The sequence below is a fragment of the Petaurus breviceps genome, unplaced genomic scaffold, assembly GCF_028583685.1.
Source record: "Petaurus breviceps papuanus isolate PSGF00001 unplaced genomic scaffold, PetGlider_PUasm1.0 90903, whole genome shotgun sequence".
Taxonomy (NCBI): domain Eukaryota; kingdom Metazoa; phylum Chordata; class Mammalia; order Diprotodontia; family Petauridae; genus Petaurus; species Petaurus breviceps.
The window spans coordinates 7,650,926-7,668,796 of record NW_027187376.1 but is presented as its reverse complement, the minus strand read 5'-3'; the positions used below and the strand labels follow the sequence as shown (position 1 = coordinate 7,668,796).

Here is a 17,871-nt window from a genome sequence, read left to right as displayed (position 1 = left end):
TGTGTGTGTGTGTGTGTGTGTGTGTGTGTGTGTGTGTGTGTGTGTGTAAGCATGCACTCACACTTACAAAGAGTGTTTGTTTCGGGTAAGAAGGGAGATAACCATAAAAGGATTTCATAGCAGCATTGGGAGAAATCATCCTTAAAAAATAAATTTACTAGTATTGCTTATTCTGAAGAAAAGTTTCAGAAGTCTGATGGCTAGAACTTCAAAAAATAAATAAATTTGTAAATAAAAGCACTTATTAAGCAACTTAGTATGAAAATATTTGCAAACATCATAGTCCCAATCCTTAGCACATTTCTATTGTTGAATAATCTTGCACAGGGACATGGGGAGACTATAAGATGTATTACCTCAAAAAAGTACAAAAATATAGAAAGAGGAAATGGTAGAGGGACATAAAATGCCTACAGAAAGGTGGGTGTCACACAATATGTTAAGAACAAAGCATTTATGTGCTGAAAGGACAACAAATAGATGCAAAAATGGAACAGATTTGGTAGGGTTTTGTTGGGGGCCAGGAAGTAATGGTATATGGGCTAGTGCCTGCTTGCTTGATGTATGACCTTAAAAGGTAATGAATAGAGCTGTAGAAGATGATTGGCTATATGTACCTATAAGTTGCCCTGATGCGGAAGTTCAGGGCAGTCGCGATGTAACTGAGCCTGAATAAACAACTCCTTTAAACCTCGGGTGCTCTGTCTGGTAATTCCTCCTAGGAGGCCGGTGACGACCAAAGACTTACTATGGGTAAGTAAGAGGACGGGATATCAATAGCCCACCACAGGGTTTCACTATCAATGTATTTATACAACCAATGACATCAGAATATCCAAATTTGGACTGAAAACTAAATGGAAACAGAACTTAAGGCAAAGTTGCAAAGAGTGACTGGACCTAATAGAATATACAAAGAAGGAACATACCCTAAAGATAATACAATTTAAAAGACATCAAGAATTCAATATTCAATCTATCTAAATGATGAGACACCAAAAGAATGGAGAATATAATGTATTATAGTACTATCAAAAAATAGGTAACTAAAAATTAATTGAGATATTGACCTAAATGCTTGCTTTTTCATCCATAAAATCTTCATAAAATCATCTATGAACCTCAACAATATATCCTTGATGAAAACACGAAAGTTGAACAGCCAGTCTTTCACAAATGATTGTCTAGAGTAAATCATATTTTTTTGTCACAACCTGACTGAAAAGTATATAGAATTCAAGATTTCACTTTAGTATGTTTATTATTGCTGGTTATAAAAAAGCATTTTCAAAATATAGCCTCTGCAGCTAGGTAGCACAGTGAATAGAATACCAGCTCTGGAGTCAGCGGGACCTAAGTTCAAATCTGACCTCAGACACTTGACACACTTACTAGATGTGTGACCTTGGGCAAGTCACTTAACCCCAATTGCCCTGTCTTCTACCCTCCCACCAAAAGCAAACAAACAAAATATAACCTCTGTTTTGATATAGTGTCCTCCTTCAATATATTAAAATCATTCAAGATTGATGGGAAAAAAAGAGAAAACTTTGTTCAGCAGGTTTTTAAAAATATCAAATATGTGTGTGTATACACACACACATGCTCACTCTGTCAACATGTATGCCACCATAATCTTGTATGATGCTGTGAGAAGGACTCCGTAGAGATGCCAAATTCCTCTACACCCTTCTGATACCATCATCTTGATTGCATTGAATTCCAGAATAATAAAATCTTTCTCAATGCAAATATGGGCCTAGCAACTGACACAGGAAAAGTCAAAAAAATATGGAATGCGTATTGTCCAGATAAAAAGCATTTTTGTATAGGAAGCCCATATCCTCACCTGTCTCACTCCAAAATGTTAAAAGATTTGGAATGACTCCATTACCATCTTTTATCAAAATGTATGGATGAAGGACAAGAACCTAACGGGATGAGAAAACACTCATGTTTTATGATCTGCACAAGTTTAAGAAGTGCTCCTATCACTGAGTTGGAAGAGCCAATGATGAATTAGAACAGGCATTCAACTATGATATGCAGAAAATAAACAATAGCCTTCAGAGTGTCTGGGCAATTAGTATTGTTGTAATGGAAGTCACCAACTTCAACAACAAGGTAGAAGTCTGTGCTTTCCTAGATGTAAACAAACAAACAAAAACAATGAAATTAAACATGCAGCTTTAAAATCTATTATAGATAAGGTCAAGAAACATTCATTAAGGGGCATCTAGGTGGTACAGTGAATAGAGCACCAGGCCCCGGAGTCAGGAGAAGCTGAGTTCAAATTCGTCCTCAGACACTTAACACTTACTAGCTATGTGACCTTGGGCAAGTCACTTAACCCCAATTGCCCTCCAAAACAAAACAAAAAAAAAACATTCATTAATCTCCTATGTTCCAAGAACTGTGCTAAGCACTGGGGATGCAAAGAAAGGCAAAAATATTTCCTGCCCTGAGAAAGTTCACAATTTAAAGGGAGAGACAACTTGAAAACAGTTATGTACAAAAAGATATATGAGTATAAATTTTAGATAATCTTAGAAGGAAGGCACCATCATTCACTCAGATTATAATTTCTTATTGTTCAATGCATATTTCCAGATGCCACCCATGAAAATGGTGAGAGCATGGCCTAAGTCCACAATCATTTCCATGTCCAGGTGGTTGGTTGGTTTGTCCAGCATAAACAAGTTAGGACAGGGCATGGTCATCTGGGAACGGCCATTCAGCTTTTCTTGCCTTCCAGATAGACCAGCAACAGGATGAAGAGTGAAATCCTCAGAGATGCTGCAGCATCACAACTGGTGATATTGTCCTTGGGCCTCCGAAGTAAATTTGTGAATGAGGAGTTCCACAGCACTAATGTTCAATTCAGTTACTCCACATGGCGTTTCCTGAAGTAGCTAATCTTCACATTTCTGTAAGCATGTCTGATCCCCCAAATGGGCACCAGGTCTACCAGCAACAGCTTTATCATAGTTGATTTCCCTGCTCCATTAACTCAAACCACACAGATTCAAGACTCAAGATCTGTCAAGACAAACACAACTGACAATAGAGTGCTGAGGATCTTAGTAGAAATTGACTTCAAGTAGTAAGAACTTTTCAAACCCATTAGGAAATTCCAGCACTGCTTCCACCTCCTGGTGCTCAAGTTTCAGCTCTGGCAGCTTCTCTAGCAATTTGAGTTTACTCTGCACTTGAGATGATCTGTTGGCATACTAGTAAAATTGGTCAATGAACACCGGAATGTTTGTCAGTACTCCAAACTGGTGATGCTTCAGCTGTTCCTGTAGGCTCTTGACAAAAGTCTCAGTCTCCTTAATAGTCACAGGCTATGCAAGTGAATGATATCTGTGGTCACTGCATTCAAGAAGTTTTAGTCATGGGAAACAACCAAGATTGTGAGGGCCATGTCTGCAGGTAATTCTCCAGCCACAAAATGGTATCTGATGGGCAACATTAAAATGAGGAGCTCAGCTTCCTCAGTTGGAAGGGCATAAATAGTATGGAACTGATACCTTGCAACAGCAAAAGCCCAAATTTGATAATGATGATGGCACCATTTGAGGCAATTTTCTAACATTTCTGACCCTAAGAAGAACACTGATAATCCCAGGAAATATCAATCAATTAATGATTTTTCTTTTAGTCATAATTAAAATGAACCATTTTCATTAAATGACAAAGTGAATTTTCCTTCCTGTTATATTTGACATTTTTTTAAAGTTAATGCAAGTTTAAAAAAAAGACAGCAAGCTAATGAAAGCACAGAAAACTATGATTAAAAAAAATTTTGATCTGCCTTCTAGTGTTTTTTTTTAGCGTTCTAGTGTTTACCATTGTCTGAAACTTGTTAGAAACCATTGTTTATTTGAAAAACTATTGACCCCATAATACTTTTGTGATAAAAAAAATCATAATCTTGTCTATGGAAATAAAATTGATATCACATACACTAGAAATGTCCAAGTTGGATGATCAGTGCTTCTAGATACAAATCAATTTTCTCTATATGAAAATATTGTTAAAGTTGACAGCCATGATGAACTGTGATTCAAAACATTAATCATAACTGTTGCTTTAAATGTTTGTTTTTATTGTTCTTTATCTCTATATACAAATGTGCAATATAAATATTTCATCAGCACAAAGGAAATTTAGATTACAATTGCACCAGGAAGAAGTTAACTTTGAAATGTGTATTTACCAACATTTTAAGGTTGCTCTCATAAAGAAAGAATTGGTCACATGATACTTCACTCTTATTCTACAATATATTTTTGTATTATCTATAGCATTCATAATTTTAGTATTTATATATACATATATATAGCTTAGTATTTATACTTTTCTTCCTGTATAGCACTTTTTATAGGAAGTGATCTCATAGGTACACTTTATATATTGTAAACACAATGCATAATCATAGACAACCAGGATTTATTAGGCATCTCCTATGTGTCAGGAACTGTGCTAAGCAAATTCAAAGAAATTCAAAAACCATTCCCTTCTCTGAAGAGCTCACAGTACAAAAAGAGAGACAATATACAAATAACTAGGTAAAAATTAAAGAGGATTAATTCAAGATTACATATCAAAAGGAAGGCACTGAGATTAAGGAGAACCAAGAAAGTCTTTTACCAGAAGGGAAGTCTTTTGCTGTGATTAGAAAGAAGTCAGGGGAATCTTAGGGGTTAGAGAAGAAGAGGGGAATATACCAGGCATGGGAGATAGCTAGGGAAACTTCTCGGAGTCAGAGATGGAGTATTCTGTGTAAGGAACAGCAAGGAGGCCAAGATCACTTTATCAGAGTATATGAGGGGGAGAAAGGTAGGAAGGGGACAGTTTAGGAGGTGTTTTAAAAGTCACATACAGGATTTAAAATTGGTTCTTTAAGGTGAGAGGGAGGATCAAATCACTAGGAGTTTACTTCTCAGAGGGACTGATATGTTCAGAATTGCACTTTAGAAAGATCACTTTGACAACTGAGTGGAAGGTTGTATTGAGAAGAGATTGGAGGGAGGGAGACCAAAATAGCTGGAAATACTGTAATTCAGGTGTGAGGTTATGAAGGCAGCAGGGTGGTTTTAGTGTCAGAGTAGAGAAGGGGGCATCTAGAACAGATGCTATGAAAAATAGATATGACAGGATTTCATGACAGTTTAGAAGGCAGTAGGAGAGAGTGAAGAGCCAGAGATGGTGACTTGACAATAATGAAAAGTTAGAGTAGCAGTTGGAAAGAACTCAACATGTATCAAGAGATTCCATCTGTGGCAAGGGGACTCTCCTTAGGTGTGACTGGAAGGGAGGCAGAAGAGATATCTCTATCTTCTACCCCCACCATTTTCCAAGCAAGACATTAATTCTTAGAAGGAGTTCAAGCAAAGTTTGGGTCTAATGACCACTACTCTGCTCTTCTCAGAGAGAAGGGGTACCAAGCAAGAAGCATATTTGTCTTCGGTTTGAGTCAACTTTCAGTCACTTTGTCATTTCTGGGGGAAAGGGATCTCTGAGATCTATATCCAAGGCTTGATCCCTTACCTAATGGGGTTTAGGACAATGGTTACATTAGAAAGAAGGCAGGATTCTGGGGCAGCCAAGTGGTGCATTGAATAGAGCACTGGCCCTGAAGTCAGGAGCACCTGAGTTCAAATAGGGCCTCAAAAACTTGACACTTAACTGTGTGACCCTGGAAAAGTGACAACCCAATTGCCTTGCCTTCCTCCTTCTAAAAAAAGAGAGTATTTCAAGGAAAAAATAATGAATTTCATTTTGGACATGTTTATTTTAAGATGTCTACTGGACATTCAATTCAAGATATTTACTAGGCAGTTAGAAATAGAAGACTGGAGATTAGAAAAGAGGTTAAGGCTGTACAGGTAGATATAAGAGTAATCTACATAGGGATGATAAATGACCATGGAAGCTGAGGTTATCAAGTAAAATAGTACAGAAAGAAAATCAGGAGGGCTCAGGACAGAATGTTGGGGTCAACCACAGGCATAAAATGGATGTAGATTCAGCAGTCGGGAGTGAACAGATGGAGGAAAACCAGGAAGGAATAGTGTCACAAAAACCCAAAGAAGAAAGAATCAAGGAGAAGATGACTGATAGTATGTAAGACTACACAGAGGTCAAGAAGCATAAGATTTCAGAAAAGGCCACTTAATATTTCCAGAGAAACATTTAAATTGCTTTGTTAAGGTGGCTTGGAGGACTAGGCATTAAATCTTGATCAAATCTTCTAAATTTGTTAAATCTCAATGACTTTTTTTTTGTAATAGATAGAAAGTGTTCAATGAAAATTTCACAAGAAGTTTTTGCAAATATTCAATATTTACCACCAGTTTATAACAAGCCCAATTTTTCAAAACAATAAAGACTACCATACATTTAGGTCCGTATGATGGATTGAATACTGGACCTGGAGTCGGGAAGGCCAGGATTCAAAACCAGACTAGCTGTGTGACTCTACCCGTCACTTAAGCTTTCTCTGCCTCATTTTCCTCAGCTCTAAAGCAGAGATATAGCTCTAACCTCCCAAGGTTGTTCTGAGTATCCAATGGAATAATATGTATAAAGCATAGAGTCAGGCTCATAGTACATACGTAGGCTCAAAAATACTGGTTTCATTTTTTCCTACTAAGTTAATCAGCCAAGTATTCATTCCATTACTAAGATTCTATGATTTTCTTGGGAGAGATATGGTAGTCCTCCAAGATGGAGAGAAACCTCAGCAAGTTAGTGACATGTTTTTAAGCATCTCACTTTCCCTTTTAATCTGCTATAGATTGGTTATTTACAATTTAGCTATATTCTGCTTGAATTTATTCACATTTTCAACCTGCATCACATCTCATTGTTCCCTTAGTTATAAAAGTAACACTTTCATTTCTTCTAAATTAATTCTCCCAAACTTAAAGATCATGCCCTAATTTAGTGGTCTAAGACTTAGTAAATCAGTCTGTTTATTCATCCCTGCATGGTTTCATGAACTTCACTCCCAATTTTTGTCTTTCTACATCAATGACTAATCTTTTTTTTCTCTTTATATATGTTGTAGCTCCTCCTCCATATTTAGGATCATTGTATTTGCACTACTCTGGATACCCTCTGGTTCAAGAGTTCCTACATGGAATTCATGACTTAGATAGTTTTGTTTTTTTCTGGAGGGGGAGGCAAATATTTTGACAAATGAACTTCAATATGATTTATTTCTTTACCATTCTACATAATGTATTTTGTGCACCTATAAACATCTTCAGAAAAGGTCGTGTTTGTTGTTTAGTTGTTTAAGCAACATTAAACAATTGTTGTTTAGTTGTTTAACCAAACATCCATTTGGCTATCACTCCATTTGGAGAAAACTAAAAGTATTCAGAAGGCTGTGGCAGAAATAAGTGATTAATTTATTGTTAGTAATTTTGCAAAATAGTCTAACCATTCCAGAAAATAATTTGAAATTTTACATGAAAACTCATTCAATTGCTGATAGCCTGCAATTGAATCATCTAACTACTGTTCCTATACAATAAGAAGATGGTCAACAACATTTTATAGATGACAAGCATATAATGAAATATTAATAATAATATTCTTTGTGGTATTAAAAAACAAAACCAAAAAATGGGAGTCCTTTGATTAGAGAATGCTAAAAAATCACCTCTATGAATGAAAGATTACTATTCTCTAAGAAAGAACAAATGGGAATTCAGATAAATGTGTGAACTCTTATAAAGGGAGTAGAAAAATAAAACAATGCACACAGCATTAAATAATTTAAATGAAACAACACTAAACTACTTCAAGACTTAAAATACTGAAATAAATAATATTGGTGCCAAGTAACGAGGAGGAAACATAACTCTTGCCTTTCAATAACAAAGAGACCAAACCTAAGCAATGCCTATGCCATCAAACATGGCCATGACATGTCTCATTTTATTCTAGTTTGTCATTAGTTCAAAGGAGAATTCAATGGGGAAGGCAGGAGATATCTTAAAAATGATTTCTGATATAAAGACTCCATCAAGTCACTTTACATAATATGCTACATTCACTGATTTTAATGATAAGAAAGTGTCCTAAAGATATTATCATACATCTTTGAATAAGAAAAAATGGGGGCTCATAACTTTGAAATTGGCTGAACAAGTGTTATATAAATGGAATGGAATATCATTTCACCACAAAAAGACAAATATCATGGATTCAGATAAATATGTATAGATATGAACAAATTGATACAGTGAAATAAACAGAAACAGAACAAATTAAACAATAATGAGAGTAATAAGAAGGAAAAAATTCAAATAACATCCTAACTCTGATCAAATCAAGAGACAATATCCAATTTTAAAATAAATGAATAAAAAATACCAGTTACATCTTGACAGACAGCTAATAATCTAATAGAGACAAAATAGGAGATATACATTCTCAGACAAGGACAATGTAAAGATTTATTTTACCTAATTACAAATAATTGTTATACTAGATAGTGTAGATTAGTGGACAGTGATGGATAAGCAAAAAAAAAAAAAAAAGACCATCAATATTATCTTTTGAATGCATAGAAGAAAGCAAAAAAGCACAAAAAAGAACAGAAAGTAGTTTTGTTATTTTCTTCTTAAATTATATATGTACATCTGTGTGTACATCGTTGACTGAAACAATTATATGAACTCTATGTGTGTATGTCTATACAGATATACACATAGACACCCATATATACATATACAAACATATGTGTGTATATACATATACATATATATACTGCTTAAAACAAACTTGTCAAATCATTTTAGTCATATTTGACTCTTTGTGACCCCATCTGAGGTTTTCTTAGCATCAACACTCCAATGGTTTGCCATTTCCTCCTCTAGCTCATTTTAAAGATGAGGGTCACACAGCTAGTAAGTGTCTGATGACAGATTTGAAGTCAGGAAGATGGGTCTTCTGACTTCAGGCCCAGGACTCTATCCACTGCATCATCTAGCTGCCCTTTAAAACAAACTCACTCAACAGAAAGTATTAGATAACTGCTTTTCCAATTTTTTTTATCGTACACTGAAATATTTATATATGTTTATACGAACAGACACATGTTTACATGACTGTATGTCTACGTAAGAATAGGCATGTGCATACCTATACATATGCATGTATATTTATGTCAGATTATAAACCTAGAAGCCAAAAGGAACTCAGGCCACCTGGTCTAACTCCCTTAACTTACAGAAGAGGAAACTGAAGCCCAGGAACATTAAGTGACTTGCCAAGGTTGGACAGGTAGTAAAATTGGCAAAAGTGACATTTGAACCTATATGCCCTTACTCCAGAGCCATTGTTGTCTTACTATTTTTGTATTCTTTTAATAATTGTTGTTGTTTTTAATGAAATACAATCAGATCTTTTAAAAAGATAAGATTAAAAACAAGAATTACAAGGGTCTACATATATGATAAAAAACTAAAAATATCATGCATATCCAGTGAATGAAAAATTTCTCAATAAACATTAAAATATATTATGTTGTGATAAAAAGCTTTTTTAAAAGTTCAAGAAAACATGGGAAGGGTCACATGAAAAGAATCAAAATGAAACTGGTATCACTATAATATCACATAGATGAAACAGGAAACAAAAAGAGAGGTTACATAAGAATGACCAAGACATTTTCTGTAAGTAGAAGCCAATTCATTACCTTATTATATATGGTGTACTTCCTAATTAATCTGTTCAGACACAAAGTTTAGAGATTTAGTCTTTAGGAATTTAATAATAACTTCCACATTGCTGCGCCATAAACAATGGATATGACAGAATGTGGGAAGTCATATGAACTAGTATAGTGTAAAGTAAGGAGAACCAGTAAAAATATACATAATGACAACACAATGTAAAATGAAAGAACAACAAAAGAAAATCAACATTGAACTCTGGGTAATTATTATGACCAAATATGGCCTTAGATAACATATAGGACAGATACCATAATGCATCTACTTCCTTTCTTTACAAATCTGTGGGACTAGCATGTGAAACATCACATGTACTATCAGACTCAATTTACAATTGCTATCTTGGTAAGTTTTGCTGAAAAGTTATTTTTAAATTTTCTTTTTTATTTTTTGTTTCAATGGATGGCTTACTATGGAAAGAGGGAAAGAAGAGGACTGAATGAATAAAAGAGATATGAAACCAAAATATATAAATAAAATATAGTAAAATTATGAGGATGAAGAAGACAATTTGCAGTGACGGTAATCCAAGGACATGGTAAAGGCCGGGGGAGTTTTGTTGGAAGGATTTTGGAAGTGTCAAGGTCCTTAAAGATCATCTAATCTAATACAGTCATTTCACAGATGAGAAAATTGAGGCAGTAAGAGGCTAAACCATTTGTCCAGGACATAGGGAATAGGCAAAAAATAAGGATTCTAATCATGTCCTCTGACTCAAAATTCAGAATGCTTTCTAGAATAATATAAACTAAATTATATAGTTACTGTAGTATGGAGAGAGAAAACTGGCCTCAGGCACAATACAAAAAAAAAAAAATAGCCATGTGACCTTAACCCCAACTGTCCTCCCCAAAAAAAGCAAAAATAAAATAAAATTAGGGGTTGGGGGTAAACAGAATGATAACCTAAGAGAACTATCACACCAAGGATTCAAATAATAATTTCTATCATATAATATAGTTACTCTATAGTAATATATACCATATAGTTACTGTAGTATGGAGAGAGAAAACCGGTTCTTGAATCAGAGTGCATAGGTTGAAATCTTGTTGATGACAACACTTCAGTTTCTTCATTGCTAAAATTAGGGTTGTGGGGTGGCTAGGTGGCTCAGTGAGTAGAGAGCTGGCCCCAAAATCAGGAGGACCCGATTTCGGATCCAGCCTCAGACACAACACACACACACACACACACACACACACACACACACACACACAACTAGCCGTGTGACCTTGGGCAAGTTACTTAACCCCAAATACCCTCCAAAAAATGCAATAAAATAAAATTAGGGGGTGGGGGTAAACAGAATGGTTGCTACAATTCATTCTTGCTGTAAGACCAAAACTGTATGCTACCTTTCTTGTCCATACACTGTCTACAAAACTAAGAAAAGTGGGTAGTAGATAAAATTTTAAACCCCACAAGTTTAACAACTACATGTCATTGAATGTATTTTCCTGTATATTATAAAATATGCAGAATTCTATAAATGACTAATATCTGAATGAGAAAACCACTAGTTTTCACCATAAGCAGAAGTAATAAGAAACAAATGAAATAATTTTCTAAAGTCCTGTGATTAGGGAATATAGATATTATAAACTCTCTATTATATACCATGGCCAGAGAATATAATGTCATGATTAGGCTAATACTACACATGGATTACCAATTTTCAATGAATCAGATTATAATAAAATACATTTAACACAAAAACTATTCTAAACAGGATCTTGAGGTACCTTGTGGTTATCATTATGAATGTCAATTATTCTTGTATTATAAATGTGACAGTTAATAGAGATTTCTAGTTGATAAAATGCTGGACAGATCAGTTTTTATTATATTCATATTTCCCAATTCCTCATGGAGTTAATGGGAACTGCCAAAACAGAAAAGAAAGAAACCTAAGAGAACTATCACACCAAGGATTCAAATAATCTTTTCTGTAATATAAAAACATGTGTGTTGCACATTTTAAGCACCTACTGATTTTATACCTTAAATGGGAAAAATTAATTCTTTATAAGGAGAAAGAATTGATGAAAATTAGGGAATTCTTTTTGTTTCAGAAAATAGTGTTTTAAGCACTTTGTAAAATATATAAGTAAAATAAATTTATGCATATATGCAATATATCTACATATACTTATGTGTATATTTAATAGTTCCTAAGAGATTTAAGAGAAAACACCCTTAAATAAATATGAAATCACTACACTATGAAGTTTCTAACAGGGAAAATATTTTGTTAAAGATTCTTCCAAAGCAAATCCCACCAGCAACCTAAAGACCACAACTCTCTTGTGTGTATAGTTTGCATCCATTACAATTGCACAACACTTAAAAATCTGTAAATTGAATTTCATTTTTCCTTTGGCTATTTGCCCATTTTTCTTAAATTGATTTATTAATGTCCGGTACTGCTCTGCAGTTTTATCTTTTTAGCAATAATAGATGCAATATATCACAAAAACACATTTTTAAGAGTACATCATTAGAGTGATGTAGCACTGGTAATAAACCCCTTCACACTTGAATGAACTTAAATCAGTTTCTCTTTATTGATTTTTGGTCATAACATAATTTTAAAGTTCAACTCAGTTAATAAAAAAGGATTTTCTCTGGTGTTATGTGCAACACACTTGTGTTGTAAGTTTCCACATCATTTTTGGAAAACACTCTTATGGCCCATCATGGATAGGTCTATGATAGATAAAGTAATCAAAATATAATTTTATTATGACTATTCAGATGCATATGATCTTATAATCCTTTACTGACCTTTATTCACAATGTATGTAAAGTATTTTACAAAATATCAAGAAGTGTATGCCGGTCAACAAGCATTTATTAAGCATCTACAATATACTAGACACTGTGCCAAGTATTAGAAATACAAAAAAAAAAACAGCAAAAGACAACACCCTCTCTAAAAAGCTTATAGTCTACCAGTGAAGTTGTTATTATTTTTATTTTTATTATCATGAATTTCCATTAACTGTTAACTAAAACTTATTTTTAACATACTTTTCATTTACCTAGACCTAACCAGCAATTATATCTCAATTAAATATTGAGCCAAATTATAAATGATATTATAATTTCATTTAAGGAAACTGTTGTATTTTTCTTCCAGTCAGGCTATTTATAACCTTACTGAATTTCCACATTTAGTAAGGGCAGCATTTTTCTTGGTTTTGCTGAATATAGAAGACCTTGTTTTAATATGTTCTCCAGCATTATATCATTACTCTATAAGGAATTATGAATCACGTCCTTGGTACAGGATGATTGTTGATCTTATTAATTCATTCTTAGAGCTGTTCTCAATCAGTCAGTGTACCATTAATTAACCTGTTTTCAGCATTATGAATTGCATACTTTATGAAGGGCAAATCATGTCAGGATCATTTAAGTTCCATCTAGGACCAAGTAACAGGACTTGTAGACAACAGGGAGTCAATAGATATAATATAAGTCTGATCTTCAAGAAGGCTATTGATTCTAATCCTATACAATATTTGCATTGTCAAGTGATATTTAGAGTATGGTGGTTACGAAATTAATGTAGGATCAGAAATTTAGGGTTATAAGGTCCTTGGAGATTTTATAGATGAGAAAAGTCAAAGAATGCAAACTAGCTTTATCAAGGTAACACCTTCTAAACTTAAAGTTAGAGATTTCAAGTCATGAAATATTAATTTTAGGAAAATAAGTGGTTCATTTATTATGTTGGAAATGATATGGCATTAGACCTTCCTGCTCCAGTATTTTTCAAGACATAACTATGCTCACTTTGGGATGCAACATTTCATCCATGTCTCATAATAGAAAGAGAACCAATAGATTTGAAATAAAAATGTCTAAAATTAATAAAAACAGGATACAGAATAGGGCTATTTAAAATAGACAACTAATAAGGCAAAAATTTCTGTGATATAACAGTAAATATTTAATAGGTTAATGGGGGGTGTTGAATGTGAGTGTGCTCTATAAAAGGATCAGACTATATAGATAGGGTCTTTAAAAATTTATTATACAATAGACACAGGTGCCCAGATATTCAGAGATGAAACTGATCAGGATGCCAGATCTGATTGTTCAATATGACATTTAATGTATTTTAAGTGATATATCATCTATATGTTTACTTTTATCTAGGGACAAGATAGAAATGCTAAGGGGATTAACACTCAGTTGATATATGTGTGAAGCAAACAGTTCATTTTAACAAAAGCTGTTTCCTTTCTGCTGGGGATAATAAATTCTTCTTACCTTGTCATCTGGCTATTTAATATTTTTAATTTAAAGAAAAACCTGGTAAGCCTGCCATTAAACTGTGTTCTAGCCCCTACAGAGAAAACTAAGGGCAGAGCTAGGCTATGTTCTCATCTGATACAAGTCTATGACAGAATTATCAAGGCTCACTTAATAATGTGTGAACCTGTAGGAAATCAACCAGCTAATTGCCTCCAACAATGTAAGTCATTAATCCACATACTGCAATTCTATTTTGGTTAGAAAAAGAATTCCTCACTGGCAAAAGACAGTAATGTTTACTGTTGATTGGTTGGGTCTCACAATTTGCCAGAAAAAAAAAAAAAGGCTGTGGTAGACCAACTCAAGCACGTACCTTTTTTTTCCTTGCTTTTTGGAGGAAAGGCAGGGCAGTTGGGGTTAAGTGACTTGCCCAAGGTCAAACAGCTAGTTTTTTTTGTGTTTAAGTGTCTGAGGCCACATTTTAAGTCAGGTCCTCCTGACTTCAGGGCTGGTTCTCTATTCGCTGTGCCACCTAGCCACCCTGAGCATGTACCTTTTTTTTTTTCTTTGTTATCTAAGTGTTCCTGCCTCAAGGAAACAAAAGATCAATAGAAATCTACAAAATTATTAATATTAGGCTAGCATGTAAATCAGAAAGGTGTGATAGTACAATAGCTAGAGCACTGGACTTTGTGTCAGAGGCCAATATTTAATTTCTGGTACTTCTACTTACCTTTCCAGTTTTACTGTTCATTGTTCTCTACACAAACTAGGGTTCAATAAAATTATCCTTGTTTATCTTTACACAGTGCATGACACTCAAATTGTTACCAACAAGCCTTTTCATGAGCCATCCTAGGTCCTCGAAATACAATCTCTTATCACATTCATCACTAGGAATCCCTGAATTCCTTTGAACTCTACCTCATAGAAGTAGTACTTTCTCCATGAGATCATTCCTGATTCCCTGCCCCAGTTGCTAGTACTTTCCAATAAAAATTACATTGTATCGATCTTGTATCTTGGTTAGAATGTAAGATATCTGGGGATAGGCACTATTTCACTTTTTTTCTCTTTATCCCCAATTACTAGTACAACACCTGGTAGAGAGTATTTTAATAAATGCTTGCAGGTTAATTGCACGGCCTTGAGAAAGATATTTAATTTCTTTGATCCTTAATTTCTTTTACAAATGAGGTTTAAACTATCTACATCATGGGGTCACCCTTAAACACTATGTATGTGTAACAACATTTATTTCAGAATATCAAAAACAGTGATATGTAAAAATTTCAATCCAGGGTAACAGTCATCATTCTAACAAGTTCCTTGTATTCCATATCCAATATTTTTTCTACCATATTACTTCCAATAAGGTCACCTTAAAGGAAGATCCCTCCTTGATTTAAATGCTTAATGCTTTAATAAAGCAATATTAAATAGCTTGTGTTTTGTAACTGATGTATCACCGAGCCCATTTTTACAAAATGTGGCTTTGAAAGTATAAAAAATAAAGTTATTTTTTTACTAGATAAAGCTATAATTATAAAAATCACTCCTAATCAATTGTTCCTGAGATAAAACAATAACTACACATTTATTAGTATATTATTTTTCCTGAAGACTATATTTTTAATACCTCCATCATTTCATATACATAATTTAAGTCTGTTGTATTGTAGTTATATAGCAGCTAGGTGGTGCAGTGCATAGAGCACAAGGCTTGGAGTCAGGAAGACTGGAGTTCAAATATGGCCTCATATGATTATCTGGATGATCCTGAGCAAGTCACTAAAACCTGTTTGCCTCAGTTTCCTCACCTGTGAAATGAGCTGGAGAAGAAAATAGCAAGCCACTCTAGTATCTTTGCCAAGAAAATCCCAAATGAAGTCACAGAGAGTTGGATATGACTGAATAGTCCAAATGACAACAAAAATTTCTAGTTATAACAGACGAAAGTAATTAAATAACTTGGACAGATCATACTTCAAGTTATTTTAAGGCCCTTGCACAGTTCCTGGCACATAGCAAATACTATATAAATACTAGCTATTATTATTAATAATATTATTATTGTTACCTTTCATGCATCTCTAGATGTCAGACAACCAATAGTAGATCTTGACTCATACCCCTAAGGCCTGAGCAGTCACTTTTGAAATGATTGCCTCCTCAAGCATGGCCTGCTTTGTGGGCAGTCAAGTCAATGCTATAAACACATTTGGAAACAAAAATCAAGGGTTATATAAAACTACCTGCTTTGTTGATGAAAGAAACCTTTCATTATGAAGTGACAGCTTTATAACTTCAAAGATGGTCTTTCATTTTGGTAGAATATTTAATGTAGGAATGAAAAATGTTTCCCCTTTTTTTTTGCCAATGAGCTAAAAACAACAAAATGGGATTTTTTAAAATCAGAATTGCCAAAGGGGAAGGAATTTTTGAAAGAACAAGGAAAGCTATTTCAACTATTGCATCACCTTAAGGATCAAGGAAACAGTTTTTAATTTTGGATAATAAATCACTTTTATAGCACTGCAATGATCCACAAACTTGCTTATAAAAACAAAGTTAGTCATTAAAGTATAAAGACCTCAGGCAATGAAGATAGCATTCCACAATTTATTATTTTATGGATGTTTTGATCAATATTGCATATATTTAAAAGCATTCATATATGTGTATGTGTATGTTTGTATGTATGTATGTTTAATCCTAACCTTTATTTGGACATTAAAAGCCAAAGAAAAATAATCAATAACATGATTCTGCTATACTGAGATGCAAAAAAACAAACAGAAACTCCACAAACAGTAGAATAAGTAATTTTTTCACTACTTACAAATATACAAGTCCTCCTTTATAACTTGAAGGTTCCATTATTAATATTGGTAGGAGATTATATATATATATATATATATATATATATATATATATATATATGGAGTTTGTATTATTATTTTTTACACGGCCAGTTATTTCTGGGTGTGGTGCTGAGTGTCTGAGCCCGGGATTCGATCTCCAGGTCATCCCAACACTGGAGCCGGTGCTCTTACTCGCTCAGCCACCTAGCCACCCCGTGGAGTTTGTATTATTAAACCACATACAATAATGGTAATAATAATGTCTTTTAAAAATAATCAGAATCAGAATGCTGGGGGTGAAAAAAAAGACATTTAATGACCAAGGATTGCCAAGAATGGATTCTTTTTTAACTGTTCTTGAACTACAATATTTTTTTGCATTTTTAAATAGAATTGACATTTATTTGCAATGTAAAAACCATTCTTAGCTATGTACAAAAACAGGCAACAGAGTGCATTTAACACTCCAGTCATATTAATTTATTTCCTCTAAAATAGGAGGCTTAACATGAAGTTCATGAATAGATTTCAGATTATTTGTAAATTTAGATGGGAAAAATCATTTAAACATAACTGGTTTCCTTTGTAATCCTGTGTATTATATTTTGTACATTTAAAAATCATCCTTAAGTCTAGTCTAGTCTTCATCAGATTGCCAAAAGGATTCATACACAGAAAAGTAAAGAACAGATTTAAATTACTTCATAAAAATGATTATGTACCTCTTTTTCACAAATCAAGTCCAATTCATGACTCAAGACATTGATGGGAGGGGCTGAACATACAGAAACAAACTAAACAATAGTTTTGTGTTAGAGGAGTTGATATTATCCAGTATATTAGATAATTTTTCTATCTCTTCATATCAAAACTCTAAATATATGGTCTAATCTCTTAAAGCAATCTAAATATTTCTTATAAATGCAATCACTCAAACAACACCTGATTTACATTACTATAATTCTGAAGTCTTATAGCATTATAATCTC

General features: G+C 33.8%; 1 protein-coding gene and 1 pseudogene across 1 annotated transcript in view; both read right to left on the bottom strand.

Annotated features, from left to right (window-relative positions):
* ERBB4 (erb-b2 receptor tyrosine kinase 4) overlaps positions 1 to 17,871 on the bottom strand; it is a 1,413,192-nt gene that overhangs the window by 1,021,031 nt on the left and 374,290 nt on the right. The gene's annotated exons all lie outside the window — the stretch shown is intronic.
* Positions 2,577 to 17,871, bottom strand: part of LOC138151538 (ATP-binding cassette sub-family F member 3 pseudogene) — a 43,596-nt pseudogene continuing 28,301 nt past the window's right edge.